Here is a 23,193-nt window from a genome sequence, read left to right on the forward strand (position 1 = left end):
GTTTTTTTTTATGTTTTTTGCTATTTTTGTGCATTTAAACCTTTTTTTTTTCTTAAAGGTTTCCTTGTGTGTCGCCACATTTTAAGAGCTGTATTAATTTTATTTTTCCATTGCCGGAACTCTACAAGGCCTTGTTTTTTGCGAGATGAATTAGTCTTCATTTATCTAATTTTTTGGAACATGTAAAATTTTGATCGCTGCTTATTCCATCTTTTTCTAGTGGCAAGATAAATGAAATCTGTAATTCTGGCATGTTTTTTATTTTTATTTTTCACTGCATTCTCTGAGCAGTATAAATAATAAAGTAATTCTACAGGCCAGTACGATTGTGCCCATACCAGATTGTAATAGCTTTTTTTCTTTTTCATGACTTTTTTACACTTTTAAACTTTTTACTTTTTTTTTAATTGCCCTCCTTTTGCCGAATCTAATAAAATCTAAATCATAAAAGAGAAATACATATTTTGTATCACCGCGTCCGTAAAAGTCCGATCTATGAAAGTAGTGCATTATTTACCCCGCACGGTGAACGTAGTCCGGAATAAAAATAAAGAACACCACAAATGCACTTTTTCCCTCACCCTGTTTCCCAGAAAAATGCAATAAAAAGCGATCAAAAAGTCTTATGTATTCCGGATTGTTACATCAGGACATCCCGCAAAACATGAGCCCTTGCTCAAGTACATCAACGGAAAAATAAAATAGTAATTGCGCGCAGAAGATGCAGCAGAAAATAATTTTTTAAAAATTAAATGTCTTTCAAAAAAATACAAGTACTACAGCAAAAAAAAAATCTACACGTTTGGTATCGTAGTACCGTATATACCGGCGTATAAGGCGACGGGGCGTATAAGACGACCCCCCCAACTGTCACCTTATACGCCGGTATTCAGTGGAGAAAAAAAAAAATTTTTATTACTCACCTCCCACGGCGTTCTGTCGCGCTCCGGCAGGATGTCGCTCGCTCCTCGTCCCCGCCGCAGCATAGCTTTCTGAATGTGGGGCTTGAAATCCCCGCTTCCAGAAAGCTAATACACACGCCGGCAGCCATGACATCATTGAATGGCTGTGATTGGCTAAAGCACACGTGGCTTCAGCCAATCACACTATTCAATGACATCATTGAATGGGTGTGATTGCTAACACGTGCGCCTTCAGCCAATCACAGCCATTCAATGATGTCATTGAATAGTGTGATTTGGCTGAAGCCACGTGTGCTTTAGCCAATCACAGCCATTCAATGCTGTCATGGCTGCCGGCGTGTGTATTAGCTTTCTGGAAGCGGGGATTTCAAGCCCCGCATTCAGAAAGCTATGCTGCGGCGGGGACGAGGAGCCAGCGACAGCCTGCCGGAGCGAGCGACATCCTGCCGGAGCGCGACAGAACGCCGTGGGAGGTGAGTAATAAAATTTTTTTTTTTTACACTTTTTTTTTTTTTTATTACCGGCGCATAAGACGACCCCCGACTGCAGAGCAGATTTTTCGGGGTTCAAAAGTCGTCTTATACGCCGGTATATACGGTAATCGTACTGACCCATAGAATATAGTTGTCATTTTTGTTGCACTTTGTGTGTGCCATAGAAACAAAACGCACTGAAAGATGGCCGAATGTCATTTTTTTTCATTTTACTCCACTTAGAATTTTGTAAAAGTTTTTCAGTACATTATATGGTACTTTAAATAGCACCATTGAAAAATACAACTTATCCCGCAAAAAACAACAAGCCTTCATACAGCAACATCGATGGATAAACACAATAGTTATGATTTTTAAAACGGGGGGAGGAAAAAAGGGGCCGTGTCATTAATGGGTTAAATGTACTAACTTCCTCCTCCTGGGTCATTAAAGGGGTGGTCTCGCGAAACCAAGTGGGGTTATACACTTCCGTATGGCCATATTAATGCACTTTGTAATATACATCGTGCATTAAATATGAGCCATACAGAAGTTATTCACTTACCTGCTCCGTTGCTAGCGTCCTCGTCTCCATGGTTCCGTCTAAATTCGCTGGCAGCTTGCTTTTTTTAGACGCGCTTGCGCAGTCCGGTCTTCTCCTTTCAGCACGAGCCGCTTCAGTGTGCTCCCCGCTACAGCTCTTCTGCGCATGCGCAGACGAGCTGTCACTGCTCGGGAGCGCGCTGGAGCGGCCATTCTGTACCTTCCTCTGTTAGAGGAAGGTGCAGAGCTACCGAGCTGTCCGGAGAAGCCGCCCAGCTGTCCCGCCGCCCAGCTGTCCCGCCGCCCAGCTGTCCCGCCGTCCAGCTGTCCTGGTAAGTGATGGGCCGGGGGGGCTGCCGCTGCGATGGGGGGGCTGCCGCTGCGATGGGGGGGCTGCCGCTGCGATGGGGGGGCTGCCGCTGCGATGGGGGGGCTGCCGCTGCGATGGGGGGGCTGCCGCTGCGATGGGGGGGCTGCCGCTGCGATGGGGGGGCTGTCGCTGGGCCGGGGGGGGGGGGGCTGGGGGGGGGGGCTGTCGCTGCGCCGGGGGAACTAGCGCTGGGCCGGGGGGGGGGGGGGCTGTCGCTGCGCCGGGGGAACTAGCGCTGGGCCGGGGGGGCTGTCGCTGCGCCGGGGGAACTAGCGCTGGGCCAGGGGGGCTGTCGCTGGGCCGGGGGAACTAGCGCTGGGCCGGGGGAACTAGCGCTGGGCCGGGGGAACTAGCGCTGGGCCGGGGGAACTAGCGCTGGGCCGGGGGGGGGGCTGTCGCTGCGCCGGGGGAACTAGCGCTGGGCCGGGGGGGCTGTCGCTGCGCCGGGGGAACTAGCGCTGGGCCAGGGGGGCTGTCGCTGGGCCGGGGGAACTAGCGCTGGGCCGGGGGAACTAGCGCTGGGCCGGGGGAACTAGCGCTGGGCCGGGGGAACTAGCGCTGGGCCGGGGGAACTAGCGCTGGGCCGGGGGAACTAGCGCTGGGCCGGGGGAACTAGCGCTGGGCCGGGGGGGGGGGGCTGTCGCTGGGCCGGGGGGCTGCCGCTGTGATGGGGGGGCGGGGCTGCGCCGGTTACCTTCTGCCTGGCGGTGGGTGACTGGTCGGCCGTGTTCACTCCAGGGGTCCGGTCGGCGGCTGCGGGGCGTCTGGTTGCCATGGAGACACAGCTGGTAGCGTCTCGGGAGCGCGCACGTCGGGCTACAGCAAGTGATGTGAAAAGAGCTGGCGGCCATCTTGGGAAAAAGTTTTATAAGTTGCTGAAACGCTGGAACGGTAAGTAGAAACCAGCTAGGAAAGTCATTTACAGGGGTAATTAGTAATGTATGTTTAATTAGGGGGACTGGCCAAAAAAAAAAATTCACTGCTTCCTCGAGACATCTCCTTTAAGATGCAGGGATACCACATGTGTAATTTTATTTAATTTTTTACAAAGTAAAGGGAGACAAGTGTTTTTTTAATATTTTTTTAAATACATTTTTAACTTTACTTTTTCTTTATTTTTGTCCCTTTTAAGGGACTTCCACAGAGACCCATCAGGAACCCCTGATCACATTCCGGGGCTCCGATGGTGACTGCAGCATGTAAAGGGCTAACACAGCAGAGATCGGAGCTTTTCTCTGATCTCTGCTGTAAGAGCTGGTGCCTGGCTGTCCTCTGACAGCCAAGCAGCAGCTCTCTCTGCCACAGAGACAATCAGCTTGCTTCTGACAAGCAGATGGTCTCTATGGCAACCTGTAAACAAAGCAGGACTTTAGAAGCAGGAGATTGCCGGCAGATCGTCAATATCTTCCTGCTTCTGATTTTCAAAGTCCTGCTTTGTTCTCAGTGGGATTGTGCAGGCAGAGCACAATGCCACAGCTTGTGGCATTGTGCTCTGCAGCTCCCATAGTGATACATAGCCCGGGAATCTTCCGGGCTATATTACTATCGGCATTGGAGCTCGTCCCGGAATATTTCCGGGCATGCCACTCAAGGGGTTAAATATAATTTGTACCACAAAGAAAAGCCCTTTATATGGCTATGTGGAAGGGAAAAATTAAAAAGGTATGGATCTAGGAATGGGCAATGGAGAAAACTGGAAATGGTTTGTCATTCGAGATGAGCGAGCACCAAAATGCTCGGGTCCTCGTTATTCGAGTCGAGCTTTTTGTAAAATTCGAGAGCTCTATTCGAGTAACAAACCCCATTGACTTTAATGGGAGACTCGAGCATTTTTGTATGGGACCCGCCAGTTGCCAAGCTTTTTTTTCTCCGTGTTCACTCTCCCTCCCAAACCAGCCACAAACTACCATTGATGTGCGCAGTTGGGAGGGGCCAAAACTGGGGCGGGGTTGAACACAACGTGATGCTCACTCGAGTAGCGAGCACCATAAAGTATGCTAATACTCGAATGAGCATCAAGCTTGAAAGAGCACGTTTGCTCAACTCTGTCATTAGTGACAGGCCCCTTTTATGCCCTTTTAAACGGGGCTTCTGAATTTTTTTCTTAACTGATGACCATTCCTCTGCATAGTTAATCAGTTAAATGGTCGTCAGTCCGAGGGCTGGCTTGAAATTAATGGCAGCACCATGCTGCTCCTACACTTAATGTTCAATGCTCAGACTTCCTCCTCTGACCTTAGTGCTATCACCAACAGCACTCTGTGTATGAAAGGATGCAACAAGACATCCAAGTCCATATGCAGCATCCCTAATGCGAGTCCGGGGCAATGACTCACAGTACTTATCTCCAATATATATAACGTTTGTGACCGTGTATAAGGTGCAAATAAAATTCTATTTCTCATGAAGGAATTGAGAATTTTATTTGCACCTTATACACGGTCACAAACGTTTTATATATATATATATATATATATATATATATATATATATATATATATATATGAGATAAGTACTGTGAGTCATTGCCCCGGACGGTCGTTATATATATTGGAGATTCTTCCTCTGACCAGTGATCACTACATCCAGCCTACTGCACTGGACAGTGAGCTGATCAGCTGATGGACAGGGTTCCCAAGCAGCAGAAAACCCCTTTAGGGAATTAAAACAATGATCAGACTCCCCTTAGTATAGACCAGACATGACTTTAGACTCCAGGACCCATCTAAAAAATAATTATAAGGAAAGATTCCAATGGTAGACATGGACCCTGTGGTCTTTTTCTGCTGTTAGCCTCCTGTGTTTCTATACAGACCACCAGACTAGCCGTCACCTGTATTATTTAGAGGTATACTAGAGCTGAGCCGCTCTTAGATATGCTGTCCCTAATATAATTCTGAGTATTGCTGTGGGGCCCTCTAAGTTCAAGGTATGTTCCTCTTTGCAAAAGTAGTAAAACAGTAAAAAAAAAAATATATAAATTTGATATTGCTCTAATCGTGCTGATCCATAGTATGTTTTCAAGCGTTTTATGCTATATGCGCTGTAAAAACAGTTGTGACATTTCTGGGTCCCACCTCCTCCCAAAAAATACATGAATAAAGTTATACGGACATAATATGAACAAAAAAAAATCCTTCTATGCCGTAAGTACAGCTTTTCACTGGGCCTGCTGTCAGTGCCGGAAGCAGGCAGCTCTGCCCAGATGCAGAGGCCTGGGTTCGTACTGCAGAGCTGTGCTGAAGAATCCACACTGCAAATATGCAGTGTAAATCAAACTGTTAAAGAGTACAAATAGAGTAAACATTCATAATTATTATTAAAGTCATGACAATTCTTCATAAATAACTTTTTCTAGGTGGTGCTAGCAGAAAAAAACTTTACTCACCAGAAGTTTGCTGTGAAAGTCATCGCCAAGAGAAACCTGCTTACTGAAGGAGAGGACTGCGTGATGGTGGAGCAGCGGGTGTTACCACTTGCACCTGGGAGCCCCTTTCTTCTCAAAGAATTTGCTTACCAGACCATTTATGACTACTTCTAAATGAACAACTACCAGTATATGTTCCTCAGACTGTAGTGATAGATACTGTGTTTGAGCTGGGCAATGGTAATATATTTCTATACAAAAATCTTCACATAGCAATAATCAGAATGGCCCCCACTTTCCACTGAGAAGAATATTAAATATACTATACCTTTATTAAAATGAATGCCCACTATTCAGTTTTTAGGTGTACAAGGCTGTGTTTATTAATGTCCTACTAGATCTCTACAGGGATAAGGGAGCAGTCATTCTATAGATAGAGCGCAACAAAAAATACAAAAAAACGGGTGCTATACACGAACAAGAATTCTAATCCATTCTATAGACCCATATTAAACCATCCGTTATTTGTATAGACATAAATGAAACCACTTAAACAAATACCAACATAGAAGCAAATTTTGGTGCAGTTTTCACTCTGGCCTTCACTCATTGCCTTGATTGAAATCCAAAATGAACAGCCATCATTTTTCTGTGACACATGACACATGCTACTGATTTGGAAATCTGCAACGTGATTATCTTCCGCTGCAGGTTTTTATACTGCAAATTGTTGGGACATTTGGGTGCACGTTCCATAGCTGAAATTACAGAACAATTCCACAGTGTCTGAACTCGCCCTAAGGTCCGTTACACACGAACATATTGTAATACAGATGTGTTACAAATGACTGCAACTGTGTGTCGTCAGTATTTTTCATTGTATGATCCGTATTTGCCATCAGGAGTTTCATTTTCTGCTGGATAAATATTGATCCAAATTTGCTCAATTGAAAATACAAATAAATGCAAATACAAAAGCAAAAAAGGACAAAAGTAGTGCATGTTGTGTTTGTAAAACGCAGCCATGAAAAATCTGTCCATGTAAATAGATTCATCCCACAAAAAAGCCCTCATACAGCTACGTCGATGGATAAATAAAGGAGTTATGATTTTTATAAGGGGGGGTAGAAAACAAAATGATGAGGGGGAGGGGCCCCGTCATTAGGGGGTTTAAGTGTGTAATACGCAGGACCATGGCAGACTGGATGAACAAGGACACTTGTGTCCAAGCAGCGATAAACAGTACATGCATTTATTGTAAAACATACAAAATCCACATGGATATAGTGTATATCCAAACGTGTTATACTGTAAGAATCCCATACAGAGAGGAATCACACATACAAAATAAATTACATAGAGTTAAATTAAATCTAAAGTTCAATTGCATGTACAACCTAGATGAAAAACAATTACTATAAGTGGTCTAACATACAATGTTTCAGTTGTGACCAGGCCCCTAAGCGGGTGGGTGTGCAGATCCCCCTCGCCACAATACAGGCTGCTCTCACTGTAATTTGTATCGGTCTTTCACATAGCATGCTAAATGGCAGCTTCTGTCACTTGAAATTAAAGGAGTTGTCCACTTATTAGAAAACTGTTTTTCAATAAGACCCCATGTATTAAAATAAAAAATTGAGATACTTGCCCCCTCTGCAGTCTCCAGGATCCAGTGCTGCAGCCTGCTGTGGTCCCGGTGATTGTTGTGACAGATGATATCACAGGAAATCACGTGACAACTTAAGCCAAGGAAAGCTCAATACAGTTTTGTTGTCATAAAAGAAATTCGATTATCCCCTTAGTGACTAAGCCTGTTTGCGCCTTAGTGGCGGAGTTAAATTTTCTAAATCTAGCATGTGTCGTTCAACAGAGCATAACTCCGTAAGGCTTTTGCATAGCCAAGTGATTCTGACATTGTTTTTTTTGCCACATGTACTTTATTTAGATTGTAAAAATACTGATATAACTTGTGTATATTTATTAAGTGCCAATATTTGGAAAAATTTTGAAGAAATTGTCTTTTTTCACATTTTCAACTAATATCTCAAATATGTGCAAACATACTGTACAAATTTTTGATAGGATATATATTTTTATCGGTTTACTTTATTCTGAATGCACGTTTGAAAAACTTGTTTTTTTTTCCCCCAACCATTTAGATCAGGGGTCCGCGGACCAGGGCCGGGCCGTTAGGTGTTTACTGCCGCAGACCGCTGGGAACTTTTGATCTGGAAGGAACAATCCCGTGGCCTCTTCAGCTGCGCTCTATGCTCTCACACTAGCCTGCTATGTTCCTTGCTTGTGTGAAAGCAGCACGCCGCAACCAATCACAAGGCACCTTCTTGAAGCGCTGAGGACTGTGGCGCCAAACAGCGGAGCATCCCGCGAGTAGGAGGAAGAGCTGCCTCTGTGCAAGTAGCAGCAGCCGCCGCGTCTGTACACCTGTTAGGACCTAGGTCAGTTTCAAGTTAATAAATTGATAAATTACATGCTGCCCCATGTATGTGCTGAGGGGGAGAGATAAATTACATGCTGCCCTGCGTGTGTGCTGGGGGGGGGGGGTGTGAAGATAAATTACATGCTGCCCTGCGTGTGCTGGGTGGGGGGGGGATAAATTACATGCTGCCCTGTGTGTGTACTGGGGGGTGGGGTGAAGAGATAAATTACATGCTGCCCTGTGTGTGTGCTGGGGGGGGGGGGTAAATTACATGCTGCCCTGTGTGTACTGGGGGGGGGGGGGGGGGTAAATTACATGCTGCCCTGTGTGTACTGGGGGGGTGAAGAGATAAATTACATGCTGCCCTGTGTGTACTGGGGGGGTGAAGAGATAAATTACATGCTGCCCTGTGTGTGTGCTGGGGGGATTAGGGGGATAAATTACATGCTGCCCTGTGTGTGCTGGGTGGGGGGGGGGGGGATAAATTACATGCTGCCCTGTGTGTGTGCTGGGGGGGGGGGGGGGATAAATTACATGCTGCCCTGTGTGTGTGCTGGAGGGGGGGGTTCGGGGGAGAAGAGAGAAATTACATGCTGCCCTGTGTGTGTGATGGGGGGGGGGGTTGGGAGAATAATTACATGCTGCCCTACGTGTGTGCTGGGGGGGGTTGGGGGGATAAATTACATGCTGCCCTGTGTGTGTTCTGGGGGGGGGGGGGTAAATTACATGCTGCCCTGTGTGTACTGGGGGGGGTGAAGAGATAAATTACATGCTGCCCTGTGTGTGTGCTGGGGGGGTTGGGGGGATAAATTACATGCTGCCCTGTGTGTGTGTGCGCTGGGGGGGGGGGGGGATAAATTACATGCTGCCCTGTGTGTGTACTGGGGGGGGGGGGTGAAGAGATAAATTACATGCTGCCCTGTGTGTGTGCTTTGGGGGGGGAATGATAAATTACATGCTGCCCTATGTGTGTGCTAGGGGGAGGGGGGAGAAGAGATAAATTACATGCTGCCCTGTGTGTGTGCTGGGGGGGGGGGGGGTTGGAGGAATAAATTACATGCTGCCTTACGTGTGTGCTGGGGGGGGGGGGTTGGGGGGGTTAAATTACATGCCGCCCTATGTGTGTGTTGGGGGGGAGAGTCAAATTACATGCTGCCCTATGTGTGTGCTGGGGGGGTTGGGGGGCTAAATTACATGCTGCTCTGTGCGTGTGCTGGGGGGGGTTGGGGGGATAAATTACATGCTGCCCTGTGTGTGTGCTGGGGGGGGGTAAATTACATGCTGCCCTGTGTGTACTGGGGGGGGGGGTTGGGGGGATAAATTACATGCTGCCCTGTGTGTGTGCTGGGGGGGGGGGGCGGGGGGTTGGGGGGATAAATTACATGCTGCCCTGTGTGTGTGCTGGGGGGGGGGGGGTTGGGGGGATAAATTACATGCTGCCCTATGTGTGTGCTGGGGGTGGGGTGGGGGGGGATAAATTACATGCTGCCCTGTGTGTGCTGGGGGGGGGGGGGGGGTTGGGGGGATAAATTACATGCTGCCCTGTGTGTGTGCTGGGGGGGGTGAAGAGATAAATTACATGCTGCCCTGTGTGTGTGCTGGGGGGGGGGGTTGGGGGGGATAAATTACATGCTGCCCTGTGTGTGTGCTGGGGGGGGGGGTTGGGGGGATAAATTACATGCTGCCCTGTGTGTGTGTGCTGGGGGGGGGGGGTTGGGGGGATAAATTACATGCTGCCCTGTGTGTGTGTGCTGGGGGGGGGGGGGGGTGAAGAGATAAATTACATGCTGCCCTGTGTGTGTGCTTTGGGGGGGGAATGATAAATTACATGCTGCCCTATGTGTGTGCTAGGGGTAGGGGGGAGAAGAGATAAATTACATGCTGCCCTGTGTGTGTGCTTTGGGGGGGGGGGGGAATGATGAATTACATGCTGCCCTGTGTGTGTGCTGGGGGGGGGGGGAGATAAATTACATGCTGCCCTATGTGTGTGCTGTGGGTGGCTCGGGGGAGGAGAGATAAATTACATGCTGCCCTACATGTGTGCTGGGGGGGTGTTGGGAGGATAAATTACATGCTGCCCTACATGTGTGCTGGGGGGGTGTTGGGAGGATAAATTACATGCTGCCCTACATGTGTGCTGGGGGGGTGTTGGGAGGATAAATTACATGCTGCCCTACGTGTGCGCTGGGGGGGGAGGGGGGGGACAAATTACATGCTGCCCTGTGTGTGCGCTGGGGGGGGGGGGTTGGGGGGATAAATTACATGCTGCCCTGTGTGTTGCTGGGGGAGGGGAGATAAATTACATGCTGCGCTGTGTGTGTGCTGGGGGGGGGGGGGGGTTACGGGGGAGAAGAGTGAAATTACATGCTGCCCTGTGTGTGAGCTGGGGGGGGGGGGGAGAAATTACATGCTGCCCTATGTGTGTGCTGGGGGGTGGGGGAGAAGAGATAAACTACATGCTACACTGTGTGTGGGCTATAGTAGCCTTTGTCAACAGCTATGAGGTATGAAATACACAAGACATTTATAGACAAAATACAAATTAAAATCAAAGAAGCAATACCTGTGTGTGCTAGCTTGTCAGGAGGAGAGATGGCTGAGGAATGGTGTGGAGGGTGTGTTCAGGAGTTAAAGGGGTTGTCCGGCCATAAACATTAGATCTCATTACTTCTGTTTGCCCAATACAATGCACTTTGTAATATACATTGTGCATTGTAAATTAGGCAAAGAGAAGTTATTCACTTACCTTTTGGGGTGCCCCCCCCCCTGTGTTGCTCCTCGGTTGCCATTGGTTCCGACAAGTCTCTTGTCCTCTTCTTGTTGGGACAGCGGGGACGCGCTTCTCCAGCACAGCTCTGCGCATGTGCAGAAGAACTTCAGCCGCTGGGAAGCTCAGTTCTGCCTGCAGGGGAGGCGTGGCTGCTGGCTCTTCATCTCCAAGGTAAGAATGAGTGGAGGGGCGGGCTCTCGCGGGGGGAGGGGGGAGGATGGATGGTTGTGTGCAAGTGGTGTGCGGGGACCCAGCTGACAGAAGTCGCGGGGGGGGTGGGCACTGTTTGTGGCACTGTGGGGGATCATTAGGGGGGCACTGTGGGAGAGTGCACTGTGGGGGGTAGCGGTCATTGTGAGGGGGGAGGTCGCTGTGGGAGGGGCACTATGAGGGCATGTGTGTGTGTGTGGGGAAATGTTTTGTTTTACTTTAGCAGGGTGGGGGGGCAGTAGGTAGCCTTGCAGTGGGGGGGCTGCAGGAGAGTTCTCTCTCGGCTCTCCCCAGCCCCTCTCAATTCACTATACACAGTGCTGCTGTTTACACTCATGGCAGGATTTTATCCTGAACCATGAGTGTATAACGCAGTCTCCCCTGGCCACACCCCCTCTGAGTATAGTATGCGGGGCCTGGGCGGGGAGAGACTGTAGAGCAGTTCAATAGAGGTGGGTGTCGTGAGCGGGGCTAGGACGTGAGCTGAGGGAGGCCATGAAATCCTGCCTTTTCATGCCTCTTACTGCCATCGGGAGCACGCACACAGAAGAGGGAGAGCGCAGAGCATTGTGGGAAGGCAGCACAGAGGCGCCATCTTTGAAAGCTGCAGTGAAGATCAGATTCTAAGGTAACAAACTGACATTGCAGCTGATCTGCCGGCCGGTTTGAGCCCCTGTATGCTGTGTGTTACTATCCTTACTGAAAGGGAAGCAGCAGCATTATAAAAATTTTTTACCCTGTGTGGCCGGACAACCCCTTTTAATTGCACCACATGTTGTAACTAGCATACAGAGATTTGTTGCAAAAAAGTTTAAAACAGACAGAGGAACAAGTATGTATGTGGATATCTGGAAAATAGTATTTGAATACATCTATACAGTGATAAATAAGTGAAAATTTTAAAGGGAAAAGGAATCTGGAAGGCAAAAATTCCAACAAAGTAAAAGTCCATGAGAAAAAAAAAAAAAATTTTTTTGGAATACATGCTCTTAGATCTCCTAGATATATAGTTACACAAGCTATCTCTGCATAGTAATAAAACGATTGCAGGGTATATGAGTTCACCAAAATCTACAGAGCAGAAGTCAAGAAGAAAAGAGGAAAAAAAAAATTTCTCTCCTTTCTTCTGAATGCATACTCCCAGATCTCATAGATATATAATTACATAGATTATCTCTGCATAGTAATAAAACAATTGCAGGATATGAGTTCACCAAAAATTACAGAGCAGAAGTCAAGAAAGGGGGAAAAAAACCAAACACCTATTTGTTTTTTCATAAACACAGAATAAATCCGTTCTATAATTCATACCAAACGGAAATCTAGTATTTAGTTCCAAGATCCAATACGCTTCCCTACGGAGAATATCCTTCATTTCTACTTTTTGTTTCCTATTTTTCCAATCTCTGTCTATACCCAAACATGAGAAACTTTTTGTCTCACCACCATGTTTTAGGATAAAATGATTTGCAACCCCTGATTTTCCTAATAAATTTTTTTGGATGTCCCTCAGGTGTTCTGCTATTCTGATATGTAGTCTTCTGGAGGTACATCCTACATAAAGTAGATTGCATAGGGTGCATACTATTAACATCTTTTTCCTCTGATCAGGATATAAAATTATTAAGACATAACCTGGAAAAACAAGAGGAGTGAAATTAAAACCTGGTGGGACAGGAACTCACTGGTCAAGTATCTGGAGTTAAGTATGATTCCTAGAGGATTGCGCCTTAAAAAAAGCCCACCACATTATACAATGGGGAATTTTTAAATAAATGGAATCAAGTCTTATCCACCTGCTCTTTGGAATTAATGAAATTAATAGTGGACCAAGAACAGATTAAGCTGGACACTCTGAAACAGGAGATTAAACTATCTGAAGATGAGCTTATAAAATAAACGGGAAAGGATGAATATACAAAGATTCTGGATAACATCAATATTAATATGCAGAAATTGGAAGAGAATATATTAAAAACAAAACGTTCCAAACTTGAACGGGATAAAAAGGACTACATGGAAAATAAAGTTTATGGTTGGAGAGATGGGCCTGTTCACCGCCCTAGATCCATTTTAAAAACTAGGAGGGGTCCCACACGACGCAATTCTACAGTTACCTTTTCCTCCTCAGATCAGGAAGGATCAGACAGAACGTATGACACCTCCAGCTGGGAATGCTCATATTCTGAAGAACAGGACCATAGAGCCCACCACAAGCTATCTACTTCAAAAAACAACGCAAGCGACACAGACACAAGAAGATACCCATCCAGGAGAAACAACTAGAGGACAATAACATCATAGTCCTCACACCACAGGTTTTGACACAAAATCAGATCAATGTACTCAATAAAGGACTCAATTTTGTTCCTGACATATCTTTCAACCTTTTTCAAACCCTCCTGGATCTCAACAAATTTGTCCGCAATTTAATTGTGAAAAAACATTTCATTAACAGTGATGACTCCTTTACTCCAGCTACTAAAAGAGAACTTATACAGGACACCTTTGAGGATTTAACCCCGAAGGACACAGCTGCCCTTTTGGACTTACATCACCTACATAGGGAGTCAGTTACAGCTGATGTCCTTACACACAGGATCAACATAAAAACACCTAACCCTGATTTCTATCCAACACAAACCCGCACAAAGGTTGTGGAAGATTTTCAAACGATTATGGAAAAAGAACTGAAGTTGTTAGAAGCACAAACTAAGGACAATCAATATGGACATTCTGGATTCAATAATATGACGAAGAGGGAGAGAATTGAGTTATCGCGGTTATCCAAAGATGAAGACATCAGGATTGGTCAGTCAGACAAAGGGGGAAATATCACTATTATGGACACTACCCTATACATTAATTGCATTAATCGCATTCTTGAGGATAGGATTACTTATAAAAAACTACAGGGAGATCCCACGATTACTTTTTCTAAACAACTGTATGAATTATTACAATTGGGATCTAACTTAGGTGTGATTACTACTAATATGGGAGAATACCTTATCCCCACTAACCCAAAAGTTCCATATATATATGGCCTCCCTAAAACTCAAGGATTCCTTCCCCCCTCCCATGCGCCCTATTATTTCAGGAATTGGTTCCCTATGTGAAAGACTCAGTGCTTGGGTAGACAAATCTTTACAACCACTAGCTATGTGGGTACCGGGTTACCTGAAAGACAGCAGCAGTGTTTTGAAAAAATTGGATACATTCGTGTGGCAGGAGGATTACATTTGGGTAACGTGATGTCGTCAGTCTTTATACCTGTATACCACACCACGCTGCCCTACAAGCTTTACATTATCATTTGAAAAAATATAGCGAGTACAGTAGTGAGCTGAGAGAATTTATTATACTTTGTACAGTTTCTTCTCACTCATAATTTTTTTATTTTTAACAATCAATTTTTCTTACAGCTGGTAGGAGCTCCTATGGGGTCAAAATTCTCTCCCACTTTGGCCATACTGTATATGGCTTGGTGGGAAGAATCCTATATTTTTTCTATATCTAATCCGTTCATTGACAGCGTGGTGTGGTACGCCAGATACTTGGATGACATCATTATTATTTGGAGACAGGGATCTTCCCATTCCCAAAATGTCGCTATTTCTGATGCCCACTCAGAATTATTAGAATTCTCGAGTTATATTAACAAAAATAACTAACTTACAATTCACCATTAATAGTGATGAGAACAAAATTAATTTTTTGGATCTTCTATTAGAGGTCAGTTGTTCTAGGGATAGTATCAATACCTCAGTATACCGCAAACCTAGCAGTGGTAACACAATACTTAAGGCTACCAGTTGTCACCCCCGACACACAATCAATGCCATACCACTTACGGAATTTATTAGGGCAAAACGCATATGCACTAATACATCAAGCTATAATATGTCAGAAAATCAAATCTGTACCCACTTGGCGAGCAGAAGTTATAACCCACAAATTTTGAGGAACGCTAAGGACAAGGTTAATAAAATGGATAGAAAGACCTTACTGTACAAGGATAAAGATTTATCTGATGGTATATCCAACAAAATTGTCTTCACTACACCATACAGTAGGGAATTCCCACAGATAAGAAAATTATTCTTCTCCTACCTTCCAATTTTAAAACAAGATGATGATGATTTAAAATCTATCTTGGATAAAGGTGTGTTATGTACCTCTCGCAGAAACCGTACTATTAGAGACAGAGTATCTAAGAATTTTATATGTCAGAAACCCAAAAATAATTGGATTAATATTAATGGATTCTTTAAATGTGCGGACCCACGTTGTGGTTGTTGTCAGTACACCCTTAATAAATCTAGGGAATTCATTAACCCACAGAACAACAAAAAATACAAAATCAACAGTTTTATTAACTGCAAAACTAGTGGAATAATCTATATAATAGTATGCACCTTATGCACTTTATGTAGGATGTACCTCCAGAAGACTACATATCAGAATAGCAGAACACCTGAGGGACCTCCCAAAAAATTTATTAGGAAAATCAGGGGTTGCAAATCATTTCATCCTAAAACATGGTGGTGAGACAAAAAATTTCTCATGTTTGGGTATAGACAGAGATTGGAAAAATAGGAAACAAAAAGTAGAAATGAAGGATATTCTCCGTAGGGAAGCGTATTGGATCTTGGAACTAAATACTAGATTTCCGTTTGGTATGAATTATAGAACGGATTTATTCTGTGTTTATTAAAAAACAAATAGAAGGTGTTTTTGTTTTTTTTTCTTGACTTCTACTCTGTAATTTTTGGTGAACTTGTATATCCTGCAATTGTTTTATTACTATGCAGAGATAATCTATGTAATTATATATCTGAGATCTGGGAGTATGCATTCAGAAGAAAGAGAATTTTTTTTTTCTTTTCTTCTTGACTTCTGCTCTGTAGATTTTGGTGAACTCATATACCCTGCAATCGTTTTATTACTATGCAGAGATAGCTTGTGTAACTATATATCTAGGAGATCTAAGAGCATGTATTCCAAAAAAATTTTTTTTTTTTTTCTCATGGACTTTTACTTTGTTGGAATTTTTGCCTTCCAGATTCCTTTTCCCTTTAAAATTTTCACTTATTTATCACTGTATAGATGTATTCAAATACTATTTTCCAGATATCCACATACATACTTGTTCCTCTGTCTGTCTGTTTTAACCTTTTTTGCAACAAATCTCTGTATGCTGGTTACAACATGTGATGCAATTAACTCCTGAACACACCCTCCACACCTCTTCTCCTGACAGGCTAGCACACACAGGTATTGCTTCTTTGATTTTAATTTGTATTTTGTCTATAAATGTCTTGTGTATTTCATACCTCATAGCTGTTGACAAAGGCTACTATAGCCGAAACGCGTTCAGCGCGAACCTGTGAGCTGTATGCTTTTTTTACTTAATAAATGAATTTTTTTTAACGGTAGCAGCTCCTCTCGACTTCTATTTTTATTTATATGGAATTTAGCCGTTTGCCGTCGGCTGCTTGAGGACGGAGCTCCTGTTGAATTTCAGATTTCCCTGCAACACTGGAAGATACTGCTGGTGAGGTGAGCCCATATTTCTTTTTTGGGATAAATTACATGCTGCACTGTGTGTGCTGGGGGTGGGGGGGTGGGGGGATAATTTACATGCTGCCCTATGTGTGTGTGCTGGGGGGGCATAAATTACATGCTGCCCTATGTGTGTGTGCTGGGGGGGGCATAAATTACATGCTGCCCTATGTGTGTGCTGGGGGGGCATAAATTACATGCTGCCCTATGTGTGTGCTCTGGGGGGGGGGCATAAATTACATGCTGCCCTATGTGTGTGCTCTGGGGGGGGGGCATAAATTACATGCTGCCCTATGTGTGTGCTCTGGGGGGGCATAAATTACATGCTGCCCTATGTGTGTGCTTGTGGGGGAGGGGGTGGATAAGTTACGTGTGACCTGCCTCATCTATAATCCCTTTTTAGGAGCTTCAAGGTAATCCTGTCACATTGCTCTCCCCTGTGTGTTCTGCCAGGCAAGCGGGGTCATATTATACTGCCCCCTGTGTGTGCTGCCAGGCTGAAGTTAAGAAAGGCTTAATGAAAGCTTTAAAATCCACCAGGGTTTCACAGTACTAAACATCTTAAAGCGCTGAGGAGTGCAGCGCCAGACAGTGCAGAGCGTCCCGCGAGCACATAGGAATAGGAGCCGCCACTGTGCCAGCAGCAGCTGCCACTTCCACTGCCGGTTACCAGGACACCTGCCTCATCTATAATCCTTTTTTAGGAGCTTCAAGGTAATCCTGTCACATTCCTCTCCCCTGTGTGTTCTGCCAGGCAAGCGGGGTCATATTATACTGCCCCCTGTGTGTGCTGCTAGGCTGAAGTTAAAGGCTTAATGAAAGCTTTAAAATCCACCAGGGTTTCACACTACTAAACCTCTTAAAGCGCTTAGGAGTGCGGCGCCAGACAGAGCAGAGCGTCCCGCGAGCACATAGAAGGAGCCGCCACTGTGCCACAGCAGCCATCACTACCACTGCCGGTTACCAGGAGACCTGCATCATCTATAATCCCTGTTAGGAGCTTCAAGGTAATCCTGTCACATTCCTCTCCCCTGTGTGTGCTGCCGGGCAGGCAGGGGGCATATACTGCCATCGCAATAGATAGTTGCTATACTGACATGTGTCTCTTCATGGTTGCAAACCACAAACTGTTACTCTTTTTTTGACCATGCTTCTTGCAGACCTACAGTTGATTATTAGCAGTCATCATCAGCAGCAGTGCCCGTCGTCAGAAGCAGTAGCCATCTTTCAGCGTTAGGGGCCCACTACGCCTCTGCCTCAAACTCTTGTAAAATGAGTAAAAAACAAACATGGCTGGAGAGCTTCTTTGAAAAGGGAGAAAGACCCGATGATGAGACAGATGAAGACTCCATGTCTGCTTAAAGAAAAAAGAAAGCTGCATTTAAAAGAAAATGCTATGAACCCATAATTTAGATAGGACTCATTGTAACTGGCGATTCACAGGCCCCAAGCCCACTCTGTTTGATATGTGGCGACCGGCTATCAAACGAGGCCATGAAGCCTACAAAACTGACTTGCCACTTACAGACTAAGTACCCTGCATCTAAAGACAAGCCTTTGGAGTTTTTTGAAAGAAAAAAAATGTGAACACGAAGGACAGAAGCCATTATTGAAGGCCACCACATCAACAAGTGTGTCTGCACTGAGAGCATCATTCTTAGTGGCTAACCGCATTGCCAAGGCTCAGAAGCCGTTCACTATTGCCGCATTGCCAATGCTAAGAAGCCGTTCACTATTGCCGCATTGCCAAGGCTAAGAAGCCGTTCACTATTGCCGCATTGCCAAGGCTAAGAAGCCGTTCACTTTTAGGAGAGGCTGCAGCTAAAAAGGTGGCGCAGGTTCCACCTCATTCTGAACATATGGTGAGTTGAGTCATATTCTAAATGTCATAATTAAATAAGTATGCACTAAACTCCAACCCCCTTCATAACTCCGCCTCATATAACCAAAGCCCCACCCATGTCCCACCCCACCCTGCCGGGCCTTGTAAAAATGGTCTTGCTTGAAGCCGGTCCCTGGTGCCAAAAAGGTTGGCCACTGATTTAGATGACGTACAAATTTAACATTTACTTTTCAGCATTTTGAGGAACACTTTTCTTATAGCAAGCCAAGTTTGCAAAGGCTCGTGAGTGTCAGAATGATAGATACCCCCCCCCCCCAATGACCCCATTTTAAAAACTACACCCCTTAATGTATCCACTGAGGGGTTTCATAAGTATTTTGACCGCACGGTTTTTGAATGAATTCCAGCAAAGCAAAAAAAAAGGTTTTTTGTTTTTTTTTTTTTTGGTCAGGAATTCAATTTAGAGGAGAAAAAATAAATATTTATATTTAAATAAAGGCATTTTTTTTCCTATAGTGCACATGAAAATGAGGATTGACACCCCAAAATGGATCCCCCTGTTTGTCCTGTGTTCACAAATATACCCAATTTGTCCCTAATCTTATGTCTTGATGCGCAACGGGGCCCAAAACGAAAGGAGTAGTCGGTGTTTTTCAGAACATAAATTTTCATAGATGGTGGGATTGCCTTCCAGTGTTGACACTGTGGAGAGATGTGGAGTCGCTGTACAACTGTGGTCGTCTCCCGGAATGGGAGAGTGGATTGAGAGATGATAGGTGTGACATAAACAGGTGACACACCAACAGCGCAGCCCAGAAAGACTGGGGAGCGACACTGGCCCGGTAGTGCGGAGCGGAGGAGACGTGCTCTTACTGAGACCCAACCCCCTTCCAGGAGACGCAAAGCACGACAATTGACACATGAAGACAGAAGTGCACAGCGATGCCATAACCCCAACCTCTGGGCACCACCCACCCCTATCCCCTTCTAAACCCCTGCTACGCTCCCAGGAGCACCATGATTAGTTATACCTTCTTCTGTCCTTTTGTTTGTTTGCTTCCCACACCCCCCTGGACCCCTTCCTCGAGGGGAAAGGGGGACTCTTTCTTAAGATAAATGGTGAACAGAGAGAGTCCTACAGTAGGCTCCATGGTGGAGAGGAGGAGGAGCTAGTAAGCGGATGCGTCATAAAGTTTAGATTTATCCTAATTGCACTAAAATTGAAAAGCATCTTGAAATGTACGTTGTTCTGTCCATTACTCTCTGTGCCAATAAAAACCTTTTGAACTAGAACATAAATTTTGCTTGAAGGCCTTTTATGCCCCATTGCCCACTTGTAGAGCTCTTGAGCGGCCAAAACCATAGAGAACCCCCACAAATGACCCCATTTTGAAAACTAGACCCCTTAACGAATTTATCAAGGGGTGTACTGCCCATTTTGACCCCACGGTTTTTGAATGAATTCCAGCAAAGCAAAAAGAAAAAATTGTGATTGATTATTTTTTTTCTCTTTTGGCAATTGTCATTTTAAAAACCGCTTTTTTGGTACAGCACACACATGAATGAAGACTTGCACCCCAAAATGGATACCCCGGTTTGTCATACCCATTGTGGCCCTAATCTTATGTCTGGATGCACAACGGGGCCCAAAATGAAAGGAGTCTATGGCTTTCAGAACAGAAATTTAGCATGAAGATGATTTAGGCCCCATTGTCCACTTGTAGAGCCCTTGAGCAGCCAAAACAACAGAGAATCTCAACAAATGATCCCATTTTGAAAACTAGACCCCTAACGAATTCATCTAGGGGTGTACTGTGTATTTTTACTCTACTATTGTTGAATAAATCTAAGCAAAGCAGAAGGAAAAAATTACAATTTTCATTTTTTTGGCAGTTGTATCAATTTAAAAACTTTTTTTTTTGTACAGCACACAAATCAATGAAGACTTTCACCCTAAAATGGATACCCCTGTTTGTCCCGTGTTCAGAAACATACCCCTTGTGGCCCTAATCTACTTACAGGACACATGGCTAGGCCTATAATGGAAGGAGCACCCGTTAGATTTCAGGGTACAACGGAATAAATTCCAGGCCCCATTGCCCACTTGTAGAGCCATGGAGCATCCAAAACGATAAAGAACCCCCACAAATGACCCTATTTTGAAAACTAGACCCCTTAACGAATTTATCTAGGGGTGTACTGCATATTTTGACCCCACAATTCTTGAATGAATCCAAGCAAAGCAGAAGGAAAAATTATGATTTTCATTTTTTTGGCAATTTTGTCAATTTAATAACGGTTTTTCTCGTCTGTATCATTGGGGGGGGGGACAGCCAGACCATGGGATATAGCCACTGCCACTAGGAGGCGACACTAAGCAAAAATTGTTAGCCCCTCCCACCGGCTAGATCCCCCCCCTGCAGGCACTCAGCTAATCAGTTTTTAGCTTAGTGTCTGGCGGAGGCAGACGTACGTAGGTCTGAAGAAGACTTTGTTGCGGGAATACGGGGAGTCGGGGCTTTTCCCTGGCTTTCCTGTCCTCCCGGGGGAAGGCACAGACAGGTGGTGTATTCTCCACTCTGCTGCGCCTGACCCACAGAAGAAAAGGTGGCACGACCCTGTCCTTGTGCATTGGAGTCGTTGGCCCCCCAGCAATAGGGTTCCGTCTGTTCTGGAGCGGCTCCCCTCCTGGTGACGGCGAACGTGGAGGGAACACTGCTGGCACACGGACGTACACAGGCGCATCGGTGAACACTGCCGGCATGTCGGCGTCTCGGGACGCAGAGCTGGCAGAAGGGCTTCCCGTTGACAGACGGGAGCCGGACTGAAGCCACGCCCACCTCAGCAGGGCGGGAAGCTTAAAAGAGACTGTCCCCTGCAGAGAAGGGGCCGTTGCCTTCCGGGACAATTCCTCTCTGTTGCCAGGTGATCCAGTGCTGTGCTCCAAAGGAGGAAGAAGCCTCGTCTGCTAACCCAGGAGCTCCAGCTGGGACAGGACAGCCGCAGGACAGGGTAAGCCCTGCTGAGGCAGCTCTTTCCTGTGCTGCAGTTACCCGCTTGCAGTAGGGGGTGCGCCTTTCTTGCTGTGCATAACGCCATGTCTGACCCCAGGCCAGAGGGTTCCAGTCAGGCTACTGGAAGGGCAAAATTTTATGCTTGCGCTTTATGCGATGCAGAACTCCCGTGCGGTCAGGCGGAACCCCACTGTACAAATTGTATCCTGGCTCGGCTGGCCCCACGAATGTCTGTACCCCCCGCCGCCCCTGTGGAGCAGGCGGCCGAGCCTGAGTGGGCGAGGTCTCTTGCCGCGGCGGTTTCTGGCTTAGCCAGCATGTCGGCGGTAATATTGCGCCGTTTGCACTTTGACACGTAAGCGTCTTCCCCTGAGGGGTCACGGGGAAGGTCGCATAAGAGACGGAGATTCCGCAGCCGTGAGGAATCCTCTCATAGGTCTAGTCGCTCCAGGAGGTCCTCAAGGTCCCGCCACTCGAGGGAGTCCTTTCACAGGTCTCATAGTTCCAAGGAGTCTATCCATACATCACATTGGTCTAGGGAATCCTCCTGACGGTCCTGGTACGCTGCGAGGTCCGCGAGGTCGCAAGCAGCCCCCTCACAGTCCTAGTGTTCTTCGGCGTCCCAGGCTACATCCCAGGTGCAGCAACTGCAGTCAACGGTGAAGGGGAGTAGCGGTTGGGGGGATGAACGCTCTTGTGCGTCGTCGCTCTGATTTAGACGAGGAGCAGGTTTCTAGGCTGGCCATGTTAATGGACAGCTTGGTGGTGGCGGTAAAGGACACGCTGCAGGTAGCAGAGGAACCAGTGGAGGTTCCACTGGCGGCCGTGTCCTTTAAACGGCAAAAACACCCACGGCAGGTCTTCCCTTCCCATCAGGACTTTGAGGAGGTCCTAGAAAGTGAATGGGAGGTTCCAGATTAACGGTTCAGGTCTCCTGGTAAATCCTGTGAGGTTGCTTACCCGTTCCCAGAGGATCTCATGAGGAAATGGTCCAGTGCCTCCGGTTGTGGATCCACCTGTATCGCAGTTGTCTAGGAATACCGTGCTTCCACAGCCGAGGTTGCTGCACTAACAGACCCGCAGGATAGAAAGCTGGACTCCTTGGCAAAGTCAGCTTTCCAAGCGGTTGGCACCGCTTTGCGGCCCACTTTTGCTTTCGCCTGGGTAAGCAAGGCGTCAGTGGCTTGGGCGAAGCAACTGAGCAAGGATATCCTTGCGGGGGTTCCGCCCAACTAATTGTTGGAGGTCACGGATAACATTATCTAGGCTGGGAAGTTTGTCTGTGCGGGGAGTCTAGATTCGGCAAAGTTTTTGGCTTGGGCCTCTGCGGCCTCGGTGGCGTCGCAACGGATCGTGTGGCTGAAGGGCTGGTCAACGGACGCATCGTCAAAGGGGGTTCTGACCAAACTCCCCTTTGAGGGTAACAGGCTTTTTGGGGCCTGGTTAGACGAATTGATCAAGGACGCGACGGGAGGAAACACCTGCCTTCCTCAGAGTTAAGGAAAAGGAGAGAGAGTTGCACCAAAAAAGGTCCTTTTTTCGGTCGTTTTGCCGGTTTGGGTCTCAGCCCGTAGCAGGGCAGTGATCACAGGCAAGAAGGGCTCCGACGGAACAGAAGGGTCCTTCCTTCAAGGCTAGGCCAGCCTGGCGGTCTCGTTCCAGGGCGCTGAAGGGCGCA

General features: G+C 46.3%; 2 long non-coding RNA genes across 2 annotated transcripts in view; both read left to right on the plus strand.

The window, feature by feature from the left end:
* The window catches only part of LOC136624736 (uncharacterized), a 55,320-nt gene extending 49,412 nt beyond the window's left edge, over window positions 1-5,908 (plus strand). The window contains exon 5 of the long non-coding RNA XR_010792413.1: window positions 5,668-5,908. This is a non-coding gene — a long non-coding RNA (uncharacterized lncRNA). The remainder of the gene's footprint in view (window positions 1-5,667) is intronic.
* Window positions 5,909-17,136: 11,228 nt separating this feature from the next.
* Window positions 17,137-23,193, plus strand: part of LOC136624738 (uncharacterized) — a 29,282-nt gene continuing 23,225 nt past the window's right edge. Inside the window, exons 1-3 of the long non-coding RNA XR_010792414.1 lie at window positions 17,137-17,372; window positions 17,524-17,665; window positions 17,819-18,520. This is a non-coding gene — a long non-coding RNA (uncharacterized lncRNA). The remainder of the gene's footprint in view (window positions 17,373-17,523; window positions 17,666-17,818; window positions 18,521-23,193) is intronic.

This window comes from Eleutherodactylus coqui, chromosome 4 (genome assembly GCF_035609145.1).
Source record: "Eleutherodactylus coqui strain aEleCoq1 chromosome 4, aEleCoq1.hap1, whole genome shotgun sequence".
NCBI classification, from domain to species: Eukaryota; Metazoa; Chordata; class Amphibia; order Anura; family Eleutherodactylidae; genus Eleutherodactylus; species Eleutherodactylus coqui.